At 40.9% G+C, this 24,138-nt stretch overlaps 1 protein-coding gene and 1 pseudogene across 2 annotated transcripts in view; both read right to left on the bottom strand.

Moving 5' to 3' along the window:
* Window positions 1–24,138, bottom strand: part of FAM189A1 (family with sequence similarity 189 member A1) — a 466,288-nt gene that overhangs the window by 98,730 nt on the left and 343,420 nt on the right. The gene's annotated exons all lie outside the window — the stretch shown is intronic.
* On the bottom strand, window positions 7,635–9,210 carry LOC117069565 (annotated as a pseudogene).

Below are 24,138 nucleotides of genomic sequence, written 5' to 3'. Positions count from 1 at the left end.
GAAGAGGGAGATAGGACTGGAATACAGTTCATTAGAATAGAATTCAGCCAGGGGCTCTTCTCAGGCGCCCAGAACCCTCATGGCTCTGCCACCAGGCTGAAAATAGCAAACAAAGGTGATTGGATCCCAGAAATCTGAAACATGTTTGTGAGCATCTGGGGATCTGTGCCCTGTGTTTGCAGGCCGGTCTTGAAGGCACCTGGAGTTTACAGGAGGTGGGGAGCAAGGCAGGAAAAGCGGAGGAGCGGCCAGCATATTTAGGATGCAAGGGTCTGCGATGTTGCCCTCACACCTACACCCAAGGTCCTTAAGGGTCATCAGGCTCATCAGCTGGGTCGTCACTGCAGGCCAGAAAGGGCTGGGAGGACAGAGCACAGAACAGGGACTCCCACCCCTCCCACTGCTGTGAGGCTAAACCTGCTTCCCCCACACCCAGCCGCCACCAGGGAGAAAAGGAGAAGATGGAAGGAAAAGAGGAGTGGAGGGGCTGAATACCTTCTGGAAAGAGACAAAGTTAATCCTGAGGAGACTGTTTCAAACTGGTAAACGGGGAACCACTCTGCAGTGGTAAGAGTTGAATTCAATTTTTCTACATCAGTGGCCACAGAAGTAACTCACTTCTACATGCCAAGTAGAAGTCAGTTACAGAAAACGAAGAACACATTTCTGCAGTTCTGAGCCAAGATATGAGAATTTTAATCACACCACATATAACAGAAGTCAACAGGCCTGAGACCAAACATCCCTCATAAACATAAGTAGACAAAACTTACTGATGAGAAAAAAAAAAGAAACTTGAAAACATGATGCTAAGTGAAAGATGTCAGACACAAAAGGACAAATACTGTGCCAGGCGCAGTGGCTCACACCTGTTATCCCAACAATTTGGGAGGCCGAGGCGGGTGGATCAGTTCAAGACCAGCCTGGCTAACATTGGGAAACCCGTCTCTACTAAAAATACAAAAATTAGCTGGGCATGGTGGTGGGCACCTGTAATCCCAGCCACTCAGGAGGCTGAGGCAGGAGAATCACCTGAATCCGAGAGGTGGAAGTTGCAGTGAGCCAAGATCACACCACTGTACTCCAGCCTGGGCGACACAGCAAGACTCCGTCTCAAAAAAAGAAAAAAAAAAAAAAGAACAGATACTGTATGCTTCCACTTACACAAGTGACCTAGAATGCGATAAATTCATAGAGAGAGAAAGTAGAATATTGGTTATCAGGGGCTGGGGAAGCAGAGAAATGAAAAGTTATTGTTTGATGGATATAAAGTTTCTATTAGGGATGATGAAAAAGTTCTGGAAATGGATGTTGGTCGTGGTTTCACACAATGTGAATGCACTTAATGCCACTGAATTGTACACTTAAAATGGTTAATTTAGTAAACTTTATACTGTGTGTATTTTACCATAACCAAAAAAGAAAATGGACTCTCACTTTCATAAATAGAGTAATATACTATTAAATTATTAATTTAGAAGCCCAATCAAAAAAAGGAAAAAAAGTCAAAACATACAAATTATCAGTGAGATAACAGACTTTGCACACAGAGGAACTTAAAATATTAGAAACGTATAAAAATATTGTAAAATACTAAATAATATATGAACTATTTTATGCTCACGACTTCAACAATGATTCAAAGCCCAAATAGATCACAAATATAAAAAAATGCAAACATTGACAGATAACTATATCCTTAGCGATCATCAGTCTGACAGTTTAATTGGTGAATCTTTTCTTTTCTTTTTTTTAATTAAAAAACTTTTATTAGTAACATTTTTGTCCTTGGTAATTCTTCCAAATAAAGAAATCTATGAAAATGCTATGGGAAATTAAATTAAACAACATATAAAATCACTTGGGCACCTGGAAGATGGTGAAGAAATATTTTGCGACATAAATATAAAACTGAACTATCAATTTTCAAGAAGCTTTAGTGTTTCGTTAAAAGTATGAAAAAGAAATTTAAAATATGCTTAAATAATCATTAGTCAGAGATATATTCAAAAAGGAAACTTATTAAATGTACTACTTTTTCCATTCTCTATGGTAAAACTGAGAACAGGAATCTTGGTATAGGTTAAAATTTTGAAATAATAGCGTATCTGGTGACATCAACTATCCCTTACATCTTTAACACACAATCTTTCTATTTACTCTGTAGACATGCTCAGTTTTGAACCTACCACCCCCTATACCCAACATTATCTTTGCTCTATCTTTCAATTCTTTTTTTTTTTTTTATACTTTAAGTTCTAGGGTACAGGCTTGTTACATATGTATAGATGTGCCATTTTGGTGTGCTGTACCCATTAACTCGTCATTTACATTAGGTATATCTCCTAATGCTATTCCTCGCGCCCCCCCCCACAATAGGCCCCGATGTGTGATATTCCCCTTCCTGTGTCCAAGTGATCTCACTGTTCAATTCCCACCTATGAGTGAGAACATGTGTTGTCTGGTTGTCTATTCTTGTGATAGTTTGCTGAGAATGATGGTTTCCAGCTGCATCCATGTCCCTACAAAGGACATGAACTCATCCTTTTTTATGGCTGCATAGTATTCCATGGTGTGTATGTGCCACATTTTCTTAATCCAGTCTGTCACTGATGGACATTTGGGTTGATTCCAAGTCTTTGCTATTGTGAATAGTGCCGCAATAAACATACGTGTGCATGTGTCTTTATAGCAGCATGATTTATAATCCTTTGGGTATATCCCCAGTAATGGGATGGCTGGGTCAAATGGTATTTCTAGTTCTAGATCCTTGAGGAATCGCCATACTGTTTTCCACAATGGCTGAACTAGTTTACAATCCCACCAACAGTGTAAAAGTGTTCCTATTTCTCCACATCCTCTCCAGCACCTGTTGTTTCCTGACTTTTTAATGATTGCCATTCTAACTGGTGTGAGATGGTATCTCATTGTGGTTTTGATTTGCATTTCTCTGATGGTGAGTGATGATGAGCATTTTCCAATGTCTCTACCTTTTTTCCCCCAAACCTTTCTCCTCAAACCACTACTATCTGGGTTCCTGCCTCCACTACATCATATCTCAAACTAAAATGTCAAAGCAATCACGTTGCTAAACTTAAAAAAGGATTTCCCAGACCTTTTAGGAGTTGGTATCATTGCTTCACATGGCATTACTAACCTGTCCCTCCTTGCACTTCTTTTCTCCTGGCTTTAGATATGGCATTCTTTCTGCCCTGCACACTTCTCTGATCATTCCTGTTTGGTCTCATTAGCTTGATCCTTTTCTCTACTTGCTCCTGTAGTGCGGACTCTACTCTTCTCACTTTATCCTCTTTTTCTAGACAATCTCATCCACTCCCATGGTTTCAATTGCTATCTATAAACTCTCTGTATCTCTACCTCAGACCACTTTGGTGACTTCCAGCATCATACAGCCATTCAACCATCTATGCGATTTCTCCATGTGGATATCCAAAGACACTTCAAACTTAACATTAAAAAAAAAACTCACATACCTTTTTCTCCCCTCAAATCAGCTGTTCCTCCTAAAATCTCTACATTGGCTGATGGTTCATTATCACCCTACCAAGACACCTGGATATCATATTCATTTCTAACTTAGTCTCAAAGTCCCATGAATCCAACCTTTCAACTATTTTTAAAATCTGTCCATTCCCACTTCTCACCACTATTGCCTTAGGCTGCATCCCTCATAATCTCTTAGGTGAACTATAGCAATGGCCTCTTACATGTTCTTGGCATTTTCAGTCTTACTCCTTCCAGTCAATCATTTATAATGTTGCCAAAACGATCTTTCCCATACACAAATCTGATATTTCTCCCAAGCTGAAGTAATCTCTACAGCTCTTAAATAATTACTTGCTTAAAGAATTAATTCATTTACTCACTAATTTAACAAATATTATTTACCACATAACGTATGATTTTAGGCATAAAGGAAATTACAGTAAATGAGAATATTTAGAGAATACGCAGAAAGGTAGATATTAAACAATCCCCTAAATAAATGTATGATTACAAATTTGACAAATGCAATGAAGGAAAATAACAAGTCACAAAGGAAGAAAAAGAGACCTACTAGACATTGTGAAGTTATTTTTGTGAGAGTACTACCTTGGTGAATTTTAAAAATGAGTAGAAGTTGCTCAACAAAAAAAGTAGTTTTGGTAGAGGAAATAGCACGTACAAGGGATCTGAAAGGGAAAGGAGGTTGGAGTGTTAAAAGAAATGAAAGTAAGTCTGTTTGGCAAGAGCTTAGTGAATGATGGCATAGTGGCCTGAGATGCAATTATTGATACAGAAACCAAGTCATGTAGGGTTTGTAAGCCAAGGTGTGGATTTGGGTTCCTTTGAAAGGCTATGGGAAGCAATTAAAAAGTTTAAGACAGATGGACCGGATGCGGTGGCTCACACCTGTAATCCCAGTACTTTGGGAGGCCGAGGCAGGTGGATCATGAGGTCAGGAGATCAAGACCATCCTGGCTAACATGGTGAAAACCCGTCTCTACTAAAAATACAAAAATTAGCCCGGCGAGGTGGCGGGCATGGTAGTATCCCAGCTATTCGGGAAGCTGAGCAGGAGAATGGCGGGAACCTGGGAGGTGGAGCTTGCAGTGAGCCGATCACGCCACTGTACTCCAGCCTGGGTGACAGAGCGAGACTCTGTCTCAAACAACAAAACAAACAAAAAAAAGTTTTAGGCAGACGAATCACATCACATGGTTATAGTTACATCTTAAAGTTTTACTCTGGCTGCTGATAGAGAATAAACTATAGCCTGAGTGGATGTGAGAAGACTAGTAAAGGGGTTATTCCACTAGTCTAGGAGAGACAAATGGTGGTGGGCAGTCTCTGTTAACTTTTAGAAGTTATCTTTAGGTAATGTGAGCCTGCAATGTGAAGTTCCTAGTACTTTAAAAGTTAAAATGCTGATGAACAAAAAGGTATGTAAAAACTCAGAATTTAATTAATTAGATACATTTTCCACCATTAGAACATTTCTGCCCAGAGGTCTTATTTACAAAGCTACATTTCTGATAGTCTCCTACGATGCAGCTCCTGCCAAAGCCACTCAATACGAACCTCTTACAGAGCATCTCTACTTACATGACTAAAATGCGTATCATACTTCACATAGCCAAAAAGACAAAGAACCACCTGATTTCTACTTCCAAGCTACTCAACCCTAGTAAACGGCCTTACCATTTACCCTACCCAGGCATTGATGTAAAAAATCTGGGGGTTAATCATAATTTTTCTCTTCCTCTCATATCGCATATCACATGTAAATTAAGTATCAACTTAAATTGAATATAATATTCAATGTAATGCTATGAAAATTATTGTATGTGACTAGAATATAAATCTGGCTATAAAATCTCTGATAGTGATATATTATTTATATCCATATATCCTTAGGGAAAAAACCCTTTAATTATAGAGTAGTTATAAACAGTAGTCTAACATAGTATGCTATAGTTGTGTTTTGCCTTAATTATTCTTCACTGTTAATACCTCTATAATAAACATATAAAATAAAACATGCTTAATTCCTTAGTTTGCAAATTAATTTACCAACTCATTAATTCTTTCTTTCTCAAGAACAGAAAACCTTATAGCAATACAGGTCATCTCAGGTCCATAAAGAGTAATTTAAGATCAGAAATTCATCTCAGGTCCATGAGGAATAATTTTTCTTTTTTTTTTTTTTTGAGACGGAGTCTCACTTTGTTGCCCAGGCTGGAGTGCAGTGGCGCAATCTTGGCTCACAGTAACTTCTGCCTCCCGGATTCTAGCAATTCTCCTGCCTCAACCTCCTGAGTAGCTGGGATTACAGGCGTGGGCCACCACATCTAGCTAATTTTTGTTTTTAGTAGAGACGGGATTTCGCCATGTTGGCCAGGCTGGTCTCAAACTCCTGACCTCAGGTGATCTGCCCGCCTCAGCCTCTAAAAGTGCTGGGATTATAAGTGTTAGCCACGGTGCCTGGCCCCATAAGGAATAATTTAAGATCAGAAGTACAAAGGAAGTTTTCTAATTCATTTTAAAATTAGTTTCTGAATATTTCTCTAAGAATACAGTTTAAATTAGATCTATTTCACACCAAATAAGTAATACAGCAATATTTAATTTCTGCATTACTGTTGACATGTGAGTCATATAACATGTAAACTTTCAGCCAACCAAATCTTACGGCTTTAGTGCTAATTAAAAAAAAAAAAAAAAATGGGGCCGGGCACGGTAGCTCACGCCTATAATCCCAGCACTTTGGGAGGCCGAGGTGGGTGGATCATGAGGTCAGGAGATCGAGACCATCCTGACTAACACAGTGAAACCCCATCTCTACTAAAAATACAAAAAATTAGTCGGGCGTGGTAGCAGGCGCCTGTAGTCCCAGCTACTTGGGAGGCTGAGGCAGGAGAATGGTGTGAACCCAGGGAGGCGGAGCTTGCAGTGAGTCGAGATTGCGCCACTGCACTCCAGCCTGGGCGACAGAGCAAGACTCTGTCTCCAAAAAAAAAAAAAAAAAATGTTTTTGAAAGGAACATTTGTAAAATATATAAAGGCAATCATCTGCCTTTTTTAAAAAAAATTTTTTAAGAGATGGGGGTCTCACTCTGTCACCCACGCTGGAGTACAGTGGCACAATCATAGCTCACTGGAGCCTTGAACTCCTGGGCTCAAGCAATCCTCCTGCCTCAGCCTCCTTAGTAGCTGGGACTATAGGCATGCACCACCACACTCAGTGAATTAATTTTTTTTTAAGAGACAGGGTCTTGCTATATTGACCAGGCTGATCTCAAACTTCTGGGCTCAAGCAATCCTCCTGTCCCAGCTTCCCAACTAGCTGGGATTACAGGTGGTGTGCCACCACATCCAGCTATCTGCTTTTTTAAATAGAGAAAGTGAATATTGTGTTAAGTTATTCTTAAAGACTTAACTAAGATTACTTATCATACTTTGTCACAATATATTTAAAATACTTCATTAAATTCTGAGGTTCTCAGATAGTAAACCATTTGCCCTAACACTAAATAGCCTTTTTCGTTTTTGAATAGTCTTCCTATCTCCAACCTTTTCAGATGTCCCTTCAGGTCAGAATGTCTTCCTCTACTGATCCTTCTCTATGCTGTATTTGATCTGCTAGTAATAAAGTCTGATAAATAAGTAACCTGTTTATTTCATCAGGCTCTATTCAAGGCTTGGAGATTGACTCTATACCTTTCCCACATTGAAAAGTACAAGTGGAAGTGGGAGATTCCGATTGATAGCTTTAGAGCTTACCTCTGGGTTTGTAACTGTACTCTTTAGTTAAAGCTATCAGGAATTTGGCTATCATATAAGTGAGACATAAAACCAAGTATCATTACTATGGCGATCTAGTAATACAGAATATTACTGTGTTTAAATAACTTATCCTACATAAGCAATGAGGTAGTGTTAACCTCACACCCACAATTCTACACAATTTTATGACAGATATCTAGAATTTAAAAAATGGATATAGCTTGTATCCATTATAATTCTGTTACACGGAGAGAGTTCAAAGTTGGCATCAAGGGCCAAAGGTAGAAATTAGCTTACAGAGAAAATAATTTGTATAGGCCAAAAAGACCTTTTGTGTACAATACCACCTATTGTAATTTAGTCCACAAAATACTGACTATAAGACCATAATCAAAATGAAATACTATGAAAGGTGTGAGAGAGCTTTGTTTATGCATTGCAATAAAGCTATGGATGGATGGGCATAGCGCGTCTCCTGTTGCATGCACCCTGTTGCTCGTCAAGTGACATGGATCCGAGTTATTAAGCACAGAAGAAGAAGAATCAGACTTATGATGTGTGTGGTGTCCAGATGCCTCAAAAGACTGCCTTTGTTCACTGTCTGGTGAAGACAGCAAAGGAGTAGAATGAGGGCTTTCCATGGGAGATGATATTGAATGAGCCTGAGCTGACATTGTAGAGGAAGCAGAAGGCTGAAGAAATTGTTCAGCTGGAGTATCTACTTCCATTGCAGCTTCACTCACTTCTAAATCAGGACTTGATGAGACGGCAGGAAGAGCTGAAATAGATGATTGACTTGTTCCACCTCTGGGTCGAGATCTTCCTCGTCCTCTATTGCTTTGTGCAACCTCACTTGCTTCTTTGAACTGTCTTGGTAACATATCAGACATTCTCTGCATCCATTACACATTGGGACTCTGCTCTCCATCTTATTCTCATTCACTCTCAGGCCTTGCTCTGGGTCCAGTATCTGACCAATCATCACAAAGTCTCAAATGCTGAACCGGTGGCTGTCGTAACTCTTCTGTTCTCTCTTCCACTGAAGGAGTTTTAAGTTCTTGTGCTGTATCATCTTTTGGGTCAAAAAGATATATGTACTCTGAATAGCAACTAACAAGAATCTCTTGACCATCTTCACTGTAACACAGAAATGTCACTCTGCAGGACTTATTATTAAGATGGGAAGCAATAAAACGGGCAACCATTCCAATAGTCCCTTGACCTGCATAATTCCCTGTAGCTCTTGTGCCCAGCACTTGCCGATCACACATTTGTACTGAGCTGTAAGAATGACCAACAGCAAGGTAATATGGTATTGGTGGGCAAATAGCAACAGATGTGGCAGCACATGGACAGTTATTTAAAATATCACCTTTACAATCTTCTTTTGTGCAGCTAGTTTTGATGCGTGTATCAAACCACCTAAGAGTTCCATCTTCACCACAAGAGAGAAAAGTGTAAGGGTCATTGGGTACAGTCATAATCTCATAAGTAGTTCCATAGTGGCACGTAAATTGGCATTGTCTGTTGGTTTCTGCACCTTGCTCAACACTGGTATAAAACATTACTCCATCTCCAGAGCAGGATACAATCTGTTTATCATTTGTGCAAGGTAAGAACTTTGCACTAAATATGTTTGCTTGGTGCCCTGAATGGATTGCTGTCAACACCTTTCTGCTGTAGGGATTACTAATTACTAATCTGGTGTCATCTGAGCCAGATAAAATATATTCTCCAGTGTCATTCCAACAGACTGTATTAACACAGCCATCATGCATAATTCACGGTTGCTTCAAGTTTTAATCTTTGGATAAATTATCTTCTTCCCAGGTAGTGGTCCCACACCTGGGACGGGTCCTCCAGCCTGAGGGACCTTTTCCTCATGTCCCACAACAGGTGTGGGCAGGAGCCACCCCGAGACATGGCTCTGCCTGAGCCAGGTGGCAGGGGAGACCCTAACCGGTGAATCTTTTCAAAGTGTCATAAAACAGATAGTTCCATAGTCTTGATATCATTATAGAACATTTAAAATAATAAGGAAAGTTTCTGTTTTCCAAAAGCACTATAATAATGATTGGTCCTGTTTACAGGTTGTGATATTTTGTATACTCCTTCTTTTACTGTTTTTTGCTGTAAGATACCTGTGTGGTTGGCATCTATTGTCTTTTCATCTTGCTTGTCCGTAACATGAAAGTCCTGGCCGGCCGGGCGCGGTGGCTCAAGCCTGTAATCCCAGCACTTTGGGAGGCCGAGACGGGCGGATCACGAGGTCAGGAGATCGAGACCATCCTGGCTAACATGGTGAAACCCCGTCTCTACTAAAAATACAAAAAACTAGCCGAGCGAGGTGGCGGGCGCCTGTAGTCCCAGCTACTCGGGAGGCTGAGGCAGGAGAATGGCGTGAACCCGGGAGGCGGAGCTTGCAGTGAGCCGAGATTGCGGAAAAAAAAAAAAAAAAAAAAAAAAGAAAGTCCTGGCCACAACTTAGCTTTTCTTGCTACCTTGAAGAGAGTCTCTAAACATGTGAAAATTAAACATCACAGTTCCAAATAATTCATGGATCAAAGAGAAAGCCTCAAAGAAAAAATCAAGAGAACTGAATGGACACAAAACACAACATATCAAAATATGTGGAGTGCAACTAAAGCAATACTGACAGGGAAATTTACAGCACTAGATGCTTACATAAGAAACAAGGAAAGCTCTTAAAACAGTAAGCTAATTCCTACCTCAGGAAACTAGATAAAGAAGAGCAGCTGGGCGTGTTAGCTCACGCCTGTAATCCCAGCACTTTGGGAGGCCGAGGTAGGCAGATCATGAGGTCAGGAGATCGAGACCATCCTGGCTAACATGGTGAAACCCCGTCTCTACTAAAAATACAAAAAACTAGCCGAGCGAGGTGGCGGGCGCCTGTAGTCCCAGCTACTCGGGAGGCTGAGGCAGGAGAATGGCGTGAACCCGGGAGGCGGAGCTTGCAGTGAGCCGAGATTGCGGAAAAAAAAAAAAAAAAAAAAAAGAAAGTCCTGGCCACAACTTAGCTTTTCTTTGCTACCTTGAAGAGAGTCTCTAAACATGTGAAAATTAAACATCACAGTTCCAAATAATTCATGGATCAAAGAGAAAGCCTCAAAGAAAAAATCAAGAGAACTGAATGGACACAAAACACAACATATCAAAATATGTGGAGTGCAACTAAAGCAATACTGACAGGGAAATTTACAGCACTAGATGCTTACATAAGAAACAAGGAAAGCTCTTAAAACAGTAAGCTAATTCCTACCTCAGGAAACTAGATAAAGAAGAGCAGCTGGGCGTGTTAGCTCACGCCTGTAATCCCAGCACTTTGGGAGGCCGAGGTGGGTTGATCACGAGGTCGGGGATTCAAGACCAGCCTCGCCAAGATGGTGAAACCCTATCGCCAACAAAAATACAAAAATTAGCTGGGCGTGGTGGCGGGTGCCTGTAATACCAGCTACTCAGGAGGCTGAGGCAGAGGTTGCAGTGAGCCGAGATCGCATCACTGCACTCCAGCCTGGGCAACAGAGTGAGACTCCATCTCAAGAAAAGAAAAGAAGAAAAAAAAAACCAAAAGCAAAATCAACCCAAAGCAAACAGAAGAAAGGAAATCATAAAGATAAAAGTACAAATCAATGAAATAAAAAACAGAAAAACAATTGATATGAAAACTTTTAAAAGGAGTTGATACTTTAACAAGATCAACAACACTGACAGAACTTTAGCAAGAAAAATGCTAGAAAACAAAAATTACCAATATCTGGAATGAAACAAAAATGTAACTGCAGAGCTGCAGACCATCCGAAGGACAGTAAGTGAGTAACATGGACCACTCTTCACAGATACATTTCACAACTTACATAAAATGTATCAATTCCTTGAAAAACACAAACTACCATAATTCTCATAATATGAAACAGATCATTTGAATAGCCCTGTAACCATCAAGGAAATTGGGGAGCCAGGCACAATGGCTCGCTCGTTCCTGTAATCCCAGCACTTTTGGAGACTGAGATGGGAGGATCACTGGATGCCAGGAGTTCAAGACCAGCCTGGGCAACACAGCAAGACTTCTCTCTACAAAACATTAAAAAAAAAAAAAAAAGCCAGACATTGTGGCATGTGCCTGTAGTCCTACTTACTCAGGAGGCTGAGGCAGGAGGATTGCTTGAGCTCAGGAGTTCAAGGTTGCATTGAGCTATGATTGTGCCACTGCCATCTACCCTGGGTGACAGAGGAAGATCCTGTCTCAAAAATGTAAAATAAAAAAAGAGAAATTGAATTCATAACATTAAAATTCCCCAAAATAAAACCTCCAGGCCTAGACAGTTTCACTGGAGAATGCTACCAAATACCTAGAGAATAATTAACATCAGTTCTACATAATCTCTTCCAGAAACTAGAAGTGAAGACTTCTCAACACATTTTCTGAAGCTAGTAGTATTACTCTGATATTGAAACCAGACAAAGGTAGTTGAAAGAAAAAAAAAGAAGGAAGGAAAGAAGGGAGGAAGAAAGAAAAGAAAAACAACAATAAACCAATCCCTCTTGTGAACTTAGAGCAAAAAATCCACAACAAAATATGCACAAACCAAATCCAACAATGTATAAAAATTACTATATGCAATGGCCAAGTGATATTTGCTTTAGGTATATAAAACTGATTAACATTTGAAAATCAAGCAATGAAATCCACCATATCAACAAGCCAAAAAAGAAAAATTACATGATCATATCAATTGACAAGGAAGAAGCTTTTGACAAAATGAAATGTGTTTTGCCCATTTTTTAACTGGCTTGTTTTTCACTGTTGAATTTTGAGAGTTCTTCATATATTTTAGGCACTAGTCCTTTGGCATGTATGTGGCTCACTAACATTTTCTCCCTGTCTGTAGCTTGCCTTTTCAGTCTCTTCAGGTGGACTTTCAGAGAACTGGTTTTTAATTTTTCTTAACTTTTTCCTTTTAGAGATGATGATTTTGGAGTCAAGTCTCAGAATTCTCTGCCTAGCACTAGATTCTAACATTTTTTCTCCTATGTTTTCTCTAAAAGTTTTGTGGTTTTGCATTTTATATTTAATCCCATATTAAATTTAGGTTGGTTTTTGTAAAAAGGATGAGGTTTAGGTTGAGGTTCACTGTTTTGCCTGTGATTGATGAGCACATGAAAAGATGCTGGAATCATTAGTGATCAGGGAAATGCAATTCAGAACCATCATGAGATATTACTTTATACCCACTAGGATGGCCTAAAACCAAGTCAGAGAAGAAATGCTGGCAAGGCTGTAGAGAAATCGGAACCCTCATGTGTTGCTGGTGGAAATGTACAATGGTGCAGCTGCTCTGGAAAATGGTCTGGCACTTTCTTAAATGATTCAACTAGTTACCAAGTAACCTGGCAATTCTATTCCGAGGTATTAGGTTGACGCACAAGTAATTGTGGCTTTTGCCATTAAAAGTGATATACCCAAGATAAATGAAAACATGTGCACATAAAACCTTGTATATAAATGTTTATAGCAGCACTGTTCATAACAGCCAAACGGTGGAAACAACCCAAATGTCGACTGACGGATGAGAAGACAAACCAAATGTGGTTAATCCATACCATGGAATATTATTCAGACATGAAAAGGAATGAAGTACTGATACATGCTGCAATATGTATGAACCTTGAAAACATTATGCTAAGAAAGAAGCCAGTCATAAAAGACTACATATTATGTGATTCCATTAATATGAAGGTCCAGAACAGGGAAATTTATAAAGACAGAAAGTAGACTAGTGGTAGCCCAGGGATGGGGGCAAAGAAGGTGAGTGACAGCTAAAGTACAGGGTTGCTTTTTAAGGTGAAATTGACTCCAATGATGTTTACATACATCAGTGAATATATTAGAAACCACTGAATAGTACACTTTAAATGGGTGAATTATGTGATACATGACTATTAGTCTGGAGCTGGGCACGGTGGCTCACGCCTGTAATCCCAGCACTTTGGGAGGCCAAGGCGGGGAGATCACAAGGTCAGAAGATCGAGACCATCCTGGCTAACACGGTGAGACCCCATCTCTACTAAAAAAATACAAAAAATTAGCTGGGCGTGGTGGCACGTGCCTGTAGTATCAGCTACTCGGGAGGCTGAGGCAGGAGAATCGCTTGAACCTGGAAGGTTGCAGTGAGCTGAGATCACGCCACTGCACTCCAGCCTGGGTGACAGCGTGAGACCCCATCTCAGAAAAAAAAAAAAAAAAGAAAAGAGGTTTAACTGGCTCCCAGTTCCACAAGCTATACAGGAAGCATGGCAGCATCTGCTTCCAGGGAGGCCTCAGGGAGCTTCCAATCATGGCAGAAGGTGAAGGGAAGCAGGCATGTCTTACATGGCCAGAGCAGGAGCCAGACAGAGAGGAGGGAGGTGCTACACACTTTTAAACAACTAGATCTCATGAGAATTCACTGTCACGACGACAGCTCCAAGAAGGATGGTGTTAAACCATAAGAAACCACTCCAGGATCCAATCACCTCCCACCAGGCCCCATCTCCAACACTGGGGATGACAATTGAATATGAGATTCGGGTGGGGACATACATCCAAACCATATCAATGACTTACATGTCAATAAAGAGACATAAAATTGTTTTGCTTTTTGAAAAAAATCTAACCTTTTAATAAGCCACTCTCTCAAGCCAATACAAGGCAGCTCCAGCACACCCCTGCTTCGGGAGATGTTTACGCCCCACCAAGGGAGGGAAGCATAATCCCTCACACATCCCTCAGGCAGACTTGGAAATAAGGATAAGGTGAAAATTACAAAAACCAAACTCATCATGCCTCCTTCCCTTGCCACCAAATGCTTGTATTTCTTTTTAACACCTGTTCCCCTGGGTTGTATAAAATGTCCTTTGCTAATTACTTTTAGAAAAAGGGCTGCATTCTGGCCTTCACCTCCCGGAAACCATGCATCATACTTGAGGCACACACCAGGGAAGAGGCTGAGGTCAAGTTCACCAATCAGAAACATAAACAGACAAGGAGGCAGAAGGCAGCAATCAGTTTCCATCAAAACCCTCAGCCAGGTGTCAGATCTCCCAGGGACACCCCTCTTTAATTTGAGGGGACATAGGTAAATATGTGTATCCACAAAGCCTGGAGCGAGTCGAGAGAGACAGTTGATTAGTGTGCAGATCACAGACACAGCAGGGATCAAGGCTAACCAGGCCTTCAAGGACATACAGCTGACAAGGATATATCATGTTGTCCCTGCAGTGTGATGAATTTAGTTAAAAAGGACTTAGGGTCAGAAAAACACTGGTGTAATAATGGGTAAGCACAACAGAAATCATTTTATTGTTGACTTACAGGAAAAAATACTTTTCCCGTTTACATGCTTGGCATGGCCAGCAAGGAAGAGCTCACACTTCATACAAAAACACACATTAGTTTTGCATCTCTTTGTTGTGACACACAATCTCTGCTTTAGGTTCTTTAAAATTCTCTGTATGGGACAGTTTCTCTCATTATTCAAAGAATGACTTTTCCCAAAAATAAATAAAATATATTCTTTCTCTCCACTGTCTGGTGCTTCTCATGCTCTCCTTCTAATTGTTAGTATAATTCTAGAGTTAAAGTCCCCTGTGCTATGGTTTGAATGAGCTCCTCATAAAGCATGTGTTGAAAACTTAACTCTTGGCCGGGCGCGGTGGCTCATGCCTGTAATCCCAGCACTTTGGGAGGCCAAGGTGGGCGAATCACCTGAGGTCAAGAGTTCGAGACCATCCTGACCAACATGGAGAAACCCCCGTCTCTACTAAAAATACAAAAAAATTAGCCAGGGTTGGTGGTGCATGCCTGTAATCCCAGCTACTTGAGAGGCTGAGGCGGGAGAATCGCTTGAACCCAGGAGGTGGAGGTTGTGGTGAGCCGAGATCGCGCCATTGCACTCCAGCCTGGGCAACAAGAGCGAAACTCCGTCTCAGGAAGAAAAAAGAAAGAAAGAAAAGGAAAACTGAATCCTCAGTGCAACAGCACTGGGAGGTAGGGCCTGTGGGAGGTGCTTCGGTCAGGAGGGCTCCACCATCAGGCATGGATTAATGCTGATTATAAAAGGGCTTGAGGCTGCGAGTTCGGCATCTTGCTCTTTCTTTGGCCCTCTCTTGCCCTTTCCCCTTCTGCCATGGGATAACGCAGCAAAAGGGCCCTGGCTAGATGCTGACCCCTCAATGTTGGACTTCCCAGCCTCCCAAGATGTGAAAAATAAATTACCCGGTCTGTGGTATTCTGCTATAGCAGCACACAACAGACTAAGATGCACTGTGAAGCCAGAATATAATGACTTGCGAGTGGCTAACAGCGCAGGTTGGAATCTCACGCCAGCACCCGCTAGCTGCATGGCTTTGGAAGAGCTACCTAACTCCCAAGGTCTCAGATTCCCAGTCATAGCTGTCAGAAGTAAATGAAGGAATGTGTGGAATGTGCTCAAGCAGCGCCCTGCACACAGCAAGGGCTCAGGAAAGTTAGCGACCATCTTATCATCATCATCAACATGCAGCAGTCAGTATTAGGTTTGTATAAAAATATCAAAGAGCACATTTTAAGCTTATGTCCAAACATATATTAAAATGTGTTAAATATGTACCTTTAATGGAATTTTCCACCCAAATTTCTAGTTTCTTTGACAATACTAAGTAGGAAAAATACTTGAATTCACTCAATACTATCATAATGAAGATTTTGTTTGTTTTCTTTATAATGAAATTAGTGCCTGACAATATCTAAATTTACCAGAAGAAAAAGAATTCACTGAGGTCAGGCCTGCGATAGTAAAACAGAGGGGATGGGCTAACTGCTTCTCAGCAGGGGTAAAGTACTCTCTGCTGCCTTTCAAAGATGAAGCAGTCCCCTAGATACATAGCAATGTATGATATGGAACTTTGAGTAGGGAAAACATTGCAGACAAATGCATATAGTAGAAGCATATTTGCTTAAAAATAAAACTATAAAGTTGTGTGACTATGTGTACACATACAGGTACATAAATATATATGTGCATACATAAAAACTGGATACATCATAAAGCAATTGCCTGTGTGGTAGGGAGTAGGAGGCAGAGAGAGGAGGGAGACTTTGTTTTGCTCCAGTTTGTGTATTTCTCGCATCTTTTACAATGAGAATCTATTACTATTTTATTTCATATGTTAAAAGAAATGGAAAATAGTATCTATTCATTTAAAAGCAAATATTCTTCAAGCCATAAAATGCATTATACTAGGCCGAGACGGGCGGATCACGAGGTCAGGAGATCGAGACCATCCTGGCTAACACAGTGAAACCCCGTCTCTACTAAAAAAATACAAAAAACTAGCCGGGCGTGGTGGTGGGCGCCTGTAGTCCCAGCTGCTCGGGAGGCTGAGGCAGGAGAATGGCGTGAACCCGGGAGGCGGAGCTTGCAGTGAGCTGAGATCCGGCCACTGCACTCCAGCCTGGGCGACAGAGCGAGACTCCGTCTCAAAAAAAAAAAAAAAAAATGCATTACACTACATTAAATTGCATTTTAAAAGCATCCTCTGTTACGCTTTCATTTAAAAATACAGTAAGAAAAGTATGATGGGAAATCCCAAACTTCTGCAGAATGAATTGAAATAATTGGGTCATTAAAAATCAGTTTATTTCCCAGTGCTTTGGGAGGCTAAGGCAGGAGGATCAGTTGAGGCCAGGAGTTCAAGACTAGCCTGTGCAACACAGTGAGACCCGTCCCCAACCACCACCACCACCCTTACAAAAAATTTACAAATTAGCTGGGTGTGGTGGTGCATACCTGTAGTCCCAGCTGCTCAGGAGAGTGAGGTGGGAGGATCACTTGAGCCCAGGAGTATGAAGCTACAGTAAGCTATGACTGTACTACTGCACTCTAGCCTGGGCAATAGGTGAGACCCTGGACCTTGTCTCTAAAAAATTGTTTTATTTGTATTTTTATGATTTATTTATTTGAAGACATGTTCTCACTCTGTCACCCAGGCTGGAGTGCAGTGGCACGATCTTGGCTCACTGCAACCTCCGCTGTACCCCTTGCGCCCCCTTGCCCCTGGTTCAAGTAGCTGGGATTACAGGTGCATGACACCACTCCCACTTAATTTTTGTATTTTTTGGTAGAGATGGGATTTCACTATGTTGGCCAAGCTGGTCTCGAACTCCTGACCTCAAGTGATCTGCCTGCCTTGGCCTCCCAGAGTGCTAGGATTACAGGCGTGAGCCACTGCACCTGGCCAAAATAATTGTTTAAATTAAAAAGCATATATATATTTTTAAATCCACTTTTTAAAGAAAGTTTTGTTGCTGTCATATTTTAATGCCCATGGAGCCTCAAATTAAAACATAATGAGGTATTTTAAGGGGCATTTGAAAATGAATAATGCTCTTTTCTAATTAATTTAAGTGAAACAGCATGTTTGCTTGAAACCCCAAAATGGCTTTTTAATTTCCTAAGGGGCTCTTCAGACAGGAACAGTTGGGAGGCACTCACTGGTTCACTCACGTGCTCCCCTCCAGGAATGGCGCCAGGCCCTGGATGTGGGACAAAGCGCAGCACAGACACGGCCTTCTCCCTTGTGCTGCTTTGCCACATAGGGAATGATGGGGAAATGTCAGGGCTTGGAGACAAAGAGACAGAATGCTCAGACACAGAACCACAGAAGTGAGGAGCCCCTTGGACAGAGGGCTGAGGGAAGGCCCTTCCATGGATGTCCCACTGACTCTGGAATCTACAGGTCCAGAAGGAGCCACCTAGAGACCAGCTGGCAGGAAGAACAGCGGTGGTGTCGCGTGCAGGAGCAGCCTGAAGTAGAAAGACCCTGAGATTCTAGCACAGCTGGCAAGGCAGGGACGGGGCACCCGGGGGTTCCACTGCAGGCTAGCGAAGCTGGAGGGGCCAGATGAAAGCAGGCACTCACAGGCCATGGTGAGGACGCTGGACAGCGCTCTGCGTCCAGTGGGAAGCACATGGCTGAGCTTATGTTATAAGAAGCTCTCTCGCCACGAACGCACACACACAGACACACAAATATGTGAATACACTTTGATCCCAACAAGCTGGAAATATATGTTTTGTTGTATTTAACAAAAACCCACAAAATACGTCTAAAAACTATTCCTATACAAAGTTACAGAAAATTTTAGTGGATTGTAAAAAGTAGAAATTAGGGGCTACATGCTCTCATGTAATGAAATTAGAAATTAACAGTAAAAGGAAAGTAAAAAACCAAAAAGTCTAACTACCCAAAAAGTTAAGAACATCAGTTTTAGCGATGATTAGGGTTAAAGAAAGAGTAAAGCAAAAATGAGAACTACAAACCAAGTGGAACTAAGTCCACAAGAGCATTGTGTGTCAATAATGCCAATCTATACAGTATTATTACTGTTACTCAACCATAAAAGCTGGAAAAGTAACAATAGATGCATTAAGAAAGTAGAAAGGGTTCATAAAATAAAAACATACATAATCAACTCTTTCCTCAAATTCCCCATTTCCTCCCAAGACCCCCAGCTCTAGGCAACCATTAATCGACTTTGAATCTCTAAAGATTTGCTAAAATGTTTATTTTTAAACTGTAAAAGAACATTATCTGTAGCTTTATAACAATAAATTGGAAAAACCAGATGAAATATACAATGTTAGAAAGATATTAACAAAAATGATCCCCAAAAAGAAAGAAAACACGAATAACAAAATGACCATGGGAAAAAATGTTAAAAGTAGTCAAATTACCTCCCCCAAATTAAAATAAACCTAGATAATTCCCAGGTTATATAAACTGTTTCAGAGCATAAGTCAAATCAAATTCTTCCACTTTCATTTTAAAGTATGCATAATTCTAAGATAAAATTGGACAAAGAGGGTACCTCAAGGTAAACTGTAGGTTATCTCCTTTCTTAATTTTGATGCAAAACTCTTAAATAATATATTAACAAAGTGAATGCAGCCTAATATATACCTTCAAAGCACCAGGACCATTGCCTACTTCTGCAATGCAAAGTGATTATGCGTTAGGAAATCCATTAATGTAAATCACTACATTAATAAACTAAAGGAGGAAAGCCATATGATCATCTTCACAGATGTTAAAAGGATGGTGATAAAATTTACATGCATCTTGCTTTAAAAAAAAAATCTTAGAAAGCCAGGATGGAAGCGAATACCTCCCACTAATAAAGGGAGAAGCTGACGGCAGACATTACGCTAAATGGTAACCCATTAGGAGCAATCCTGTGAAAGCCAGGAATAAAACAAGGGTATTAAAAAATTCCAGTTTAGTCAACCCTTTTCCCTGTAAATCCTTGATGTGAGTGAAGGGTAACACCGGGTCTGGGCTGACGCATGTGTGCCTGGAAAAATGACCCAAAAGTTCTGTCCTCTCATGTCACTGCTTCCTTTTCTCGGACACTGCAGTGTTGAGATGGATATGGAAGGCTGTGGCCATCTCCCGTGCTGGGGAGGATGCCTGGATCGGGGAAGCAGTGTGGTGGCCTGCAGGCCTTGGGCCTCCGTGAAGACAAAGGCATTGTAAAAACAACTGATGTAAAAGTGAACTGTGGCTTCTCAGTGAGAGTCTCTCCCACGCAGGCAGTGGACACTGCGTGTGGGTGAGAGGGAAATGGAGCTGTGGGACCTCCCAGTGATGTGAAGGTGCTGTCCCTGCTGGGTCTGCTGTCCTGTGTCCTTCTAGGAAGCTCAACAAATGGGGAGATTTGCTAATAGAAACCGCCTCTCAGCAGCGCGCTTGGTGGCGGGTCACTAAGAGCTTCTCATTAAACTCAGGAGCGAGAGGTAGATGATGAAACACCATCATCTAACGTTACTTTAACGAAACATCACTATCCAGTGTTATTTTAACAGTTTTTGCCACAGCAACTACACAGAACAACAAAACAAGACGTACAGATACTGGAAAGCAGAAGAAAATAGAATCATTTCCTCTGACAAACTATGGGATCAAAGATTCAGGCGTACATTCAACTGCTTGTACAGGTCGATGCAAGTCATAAAAAAACTGCAAAAAGTCTTATATGCGGCGAGAAGCCTCTCCAGTATAAAATAATTAAAACAGGCATCCATCAGAGCAAGAAAATATTTACAATACCTAGGACTAAATTTGAAACAAGGGAAGTTCATATGTATATTTTAGAAAACTATAAAAGTGTATTAACATTTAAAACAAAATAAATCCTAGATTGATAAAACATATAAATATTTAAAAAATAAAACCCTAAAACACCGAGGGGATAGTAGAACATTATTTACAATCTTGGAGTGGGAAAGGCTTTTCTAGGAAAACACATAACCCGGCAACCAAAAGGGTTAAAATATGTAAATGAATAAAACCAATGTGAGTACAGAAAATACCCACACAAAGAATGCCATTCAAAAAGTCAAAAGATGCAGAACAAACTATTAAAAAATATATATTTGCAACCAATATAACAATGGCCAGTTTCCTTAACATAAGTACACACACACACACACACACACACACACACACACATATATATATATAAATTATAAAAACAACAATGTAACAGTAAAATAGGTAACAAAGGTGAAGTGGCAGTTAACAGATAAATATAAGCAACTTATAAACAAACATAAAGATGCTCAACTTCACTTTTAATTAAAGAAATGTAAATTACATAAAATTGTACAACTTTGCCGGATTGGTGAAGACAAAAACAATTCTGACAACACACAAGTTTGGATCTGGGTAACCAGGCACAGGCTCAGACCGCTGGCAAGGATGTGAAAGGGTGCCTCATGTTTGGACAGCAATTTAGGAATAAGATTCTAAGTTTAAAGTGCACTCATGCTCTGACTGCAGGGACGGTCCTAGTGATTTTTTTCTCTAGATCTGTTTGCATTCCTTCCTTGTTCACTGCTCCACCCTCAGCACCTAGGCCAGTTCCCCAAGTGGCAGCAAAAGCCACTCAGTATCTGCTGAGTAATGAATATGTACAAAGAGTACTATTCAATCGGGCCCACGGGCTTATGCTTATAATCTCAGAACTTTGGGAGGCCAAGGCGGGTAAATAGCTTGAGTTCAGGAGTTTGAGAACAGCCTGGCCAACATGGTGAAACTCTCTACAAAAAGTACAAAAAAAGTTAGCTGGGGGTGGTGGCACCTGCCTGTAGTCCCAGCTACTTGGGAGTCTGTGGTGGGAGGATCACCTGAGCCCAGGGAGGTTGAGGCTGCAGTGACCCGTGATGGCACCACTGCACTCCAGCCTAAGCAACAGAAAAAAAAAAGAAAGAAAGAAAAAGGCCGGGTGTGGTGGCTCACACCTGTAATCCCAACACTTTGGGAGGCCGAGGCAGGCAGATCGCCTGAGGTCAGAAGTTTGAGACCAGCCTGGCTAACATAGTGAAACTCCATCTCTACTAAAAATACAAAAAAAAAAAAAAATAGCTGGGCGTGGTGGCAGGCACCTGTAATCCCAGCTACTCGGGAGTCTGGGGCAGGAGAATCGCTTGAACCCGGGAGACGGAAGTTGCAGTGAGCCGAGACTGCGCCATCGCACTCCAGCCTGGGAAACAAGAGCGAAACTCCATCTCAAAAAAAAAAATTATTTGCCATGTTCATTTTAGCAAAAGACTAGAAACATCTTAAACTTATCCTTCGTTAAGGGGTGGTTATATGAATTATCACACATCCATCCAGTGGAATTATCTGCTACTCTCTGTTTAACAGCAGAGAAGACCTCCATGTGCTGATGTGAAAATGTCACCAGGCTACCTAGTTGACTAACAAAATCCATGTGAGTAGCCCATGTGTGTAAAAAAAAAAAAATCCTTAAACAAAAATATGCACAGATGATGACAGGAAGGCACCAAAAAACAAAAACAAAAACAAAAAACAAAAAACCCAGTTAGCAGGAAGGGGAGGAGCTAGGAGCCCAGAATAAAAGATTGACTTTAGTTTAGACATCCTTTTTATGCAGAGAACACTAGCTAATCTTAAATTATGCAGAGGAAAAAACATAATCACCACACAAACATATGGAAATGTACCAGGTATCCTAAAGAAAAACAAAAACTGGAGCGAAGAAGTTGAAAAGAATTTGGATAAACGAAAGTACACACTGTATGTTCGGGAATGGAAAGACATGGTATTGTTTAGATCTTTTAATTTTCCCTCAAAGTAATCTACAAATTTAATATGATGTCAATTCAAATCTCAAATCCGTTCTTTCCACGTCTTGGCAAAAGAAAATCAAAGTGCATCTAGAAGACTAAACATTTAAAACCAGGCAAGAACATTTTAAAGAAATAGATTAAAAGTCTGTGGGAGGCCGAGCCAGGTGGATCACAAGGTCAGGAGATCGAGACCATCCTGGCTAACACGGTGAAACTCCATCTCTACAAAAAATATAAAAAATTAGCCAGGCGTGGTGGCGGGCACCTGTAGTCCCAGTTACTCAGGAGGCTGAGGCAGGAGAATGTCGTGAACCCAGGAAGCGGAGCTTGCAGTGAGCCAAGATAGCGCCACTGCACTCCAGCCTGGGCGACAGAGTGAGACTCCGTCTCAAAAAAAAAGTCTGGGATGGGGTTAGGGGTAGAACTTGTCCTACCATATATAAAAATAGATTATAAAGTCAAGGTAATTTACGTGGTATTTTTCTGGGATATGAATAAACAGAGATATGAATGTTGAATGAATATGAATAAAAAGTCCAGAAATAGACCAATGGACATTACTATCTGTGTGTACATGTGTGCATACAATGGTACTACCATCAGAGAATACTATAAACACCTCTATGCAAATAAACTAGAAAACCTAGAAGAAATGGATAATTTCCTGGACACTTACACTCTCCCAAGACTAAACCAGGAAGAAGTTGAATCCCTGAATAGATCAATAGCAGACTCTGAAATTGAGGCAACCCCATCTCTACTAAAAAATACAAAAAACTAGCCAGGCGAGGTGGCGGGCGCCTGTAGTCCCAGCTACTCAGGAGGCTGAGGCAGGAGAATGGCGTAAACCCAGGAGGGGGAGCTTGCAGTGAGCTGAGATCCGGCCACTGCACTCCAGCCTGGGCGACAGAGCGAGACTCCGTCTCAAAAAGAAAAAGAAATTGAGGCAATAATTAATAGCCTACCAACCAAAAAAAGTCCAGGACCAGACAGATTCACAGCCGAATTCTACCAGAGGTACAAGGAGGAGCTAGAAACATCTTAAACTTATCCTTCATTAAGGGGTGGTTATATGAATTATCACACATCCATCCAGTGGAAGTATCTGCTACTCTCTGTTTAACAGCAGAGAAGACCTCCATGTGCTGATGTGAAAATGTCACCAGGCTACACGGTTGACTAACAAAATCCATGTGAGTAGCCTATTTAATAAATGGTGCTGGGAAAATTGGCTAGCCATAAGTAGAAAGCTGAAACTGGATTCTTTCCTTACTCCTTCTATGAAAATTAATTCAAGATGGATTAGAGACTTAAATGTTAGACCTAAAACCATAAAAACCCTAGAAGAAAACCTAGGTAATACCATTCAGGACATAGGCATGCGCAAGGACTTCATGTCTAAAATACCAAAAGCAACGGCAACAAAAGCCAAAATTGACAAATGGGATCTAATTAAACCAAAGAGCTTCTGCACAGCAAAAGAAACTACCATCAGAGTGAACAGGCAACCTACAGAATGGGAGAAAATTTTTGCAATCTACTCATCTGACAAAGGGCTAATATCCAGAACCTACAAAGAACTCAAACAAATTTACGAGAAAAAACAAACAACCCCATCAAAAAGTGGGCAAAGGATATGAACAGATACTTCTCAAAAGAA

The sequence above is a fragment of the Trachypithecus francoisi genome, unplaced genomic scaffold, assembly GCF_009764315.1.
Source record: "Trachypithecus francoisi isolate TF-2019V2 unplaced genomic scaffold, Tfra_2.0 Lachesis_group3, whole genome shotgun sequence".
Taxonomy (NCBI): Eukaryota; Metazoa; Chordata; class Mammalia; order Primates; family Cercopithecidae; genus Trachypithecus; species Trachypithecus francoisi.
This window is presented reverse-complemented; position numbering and strand designations above follow the sequence as displayed.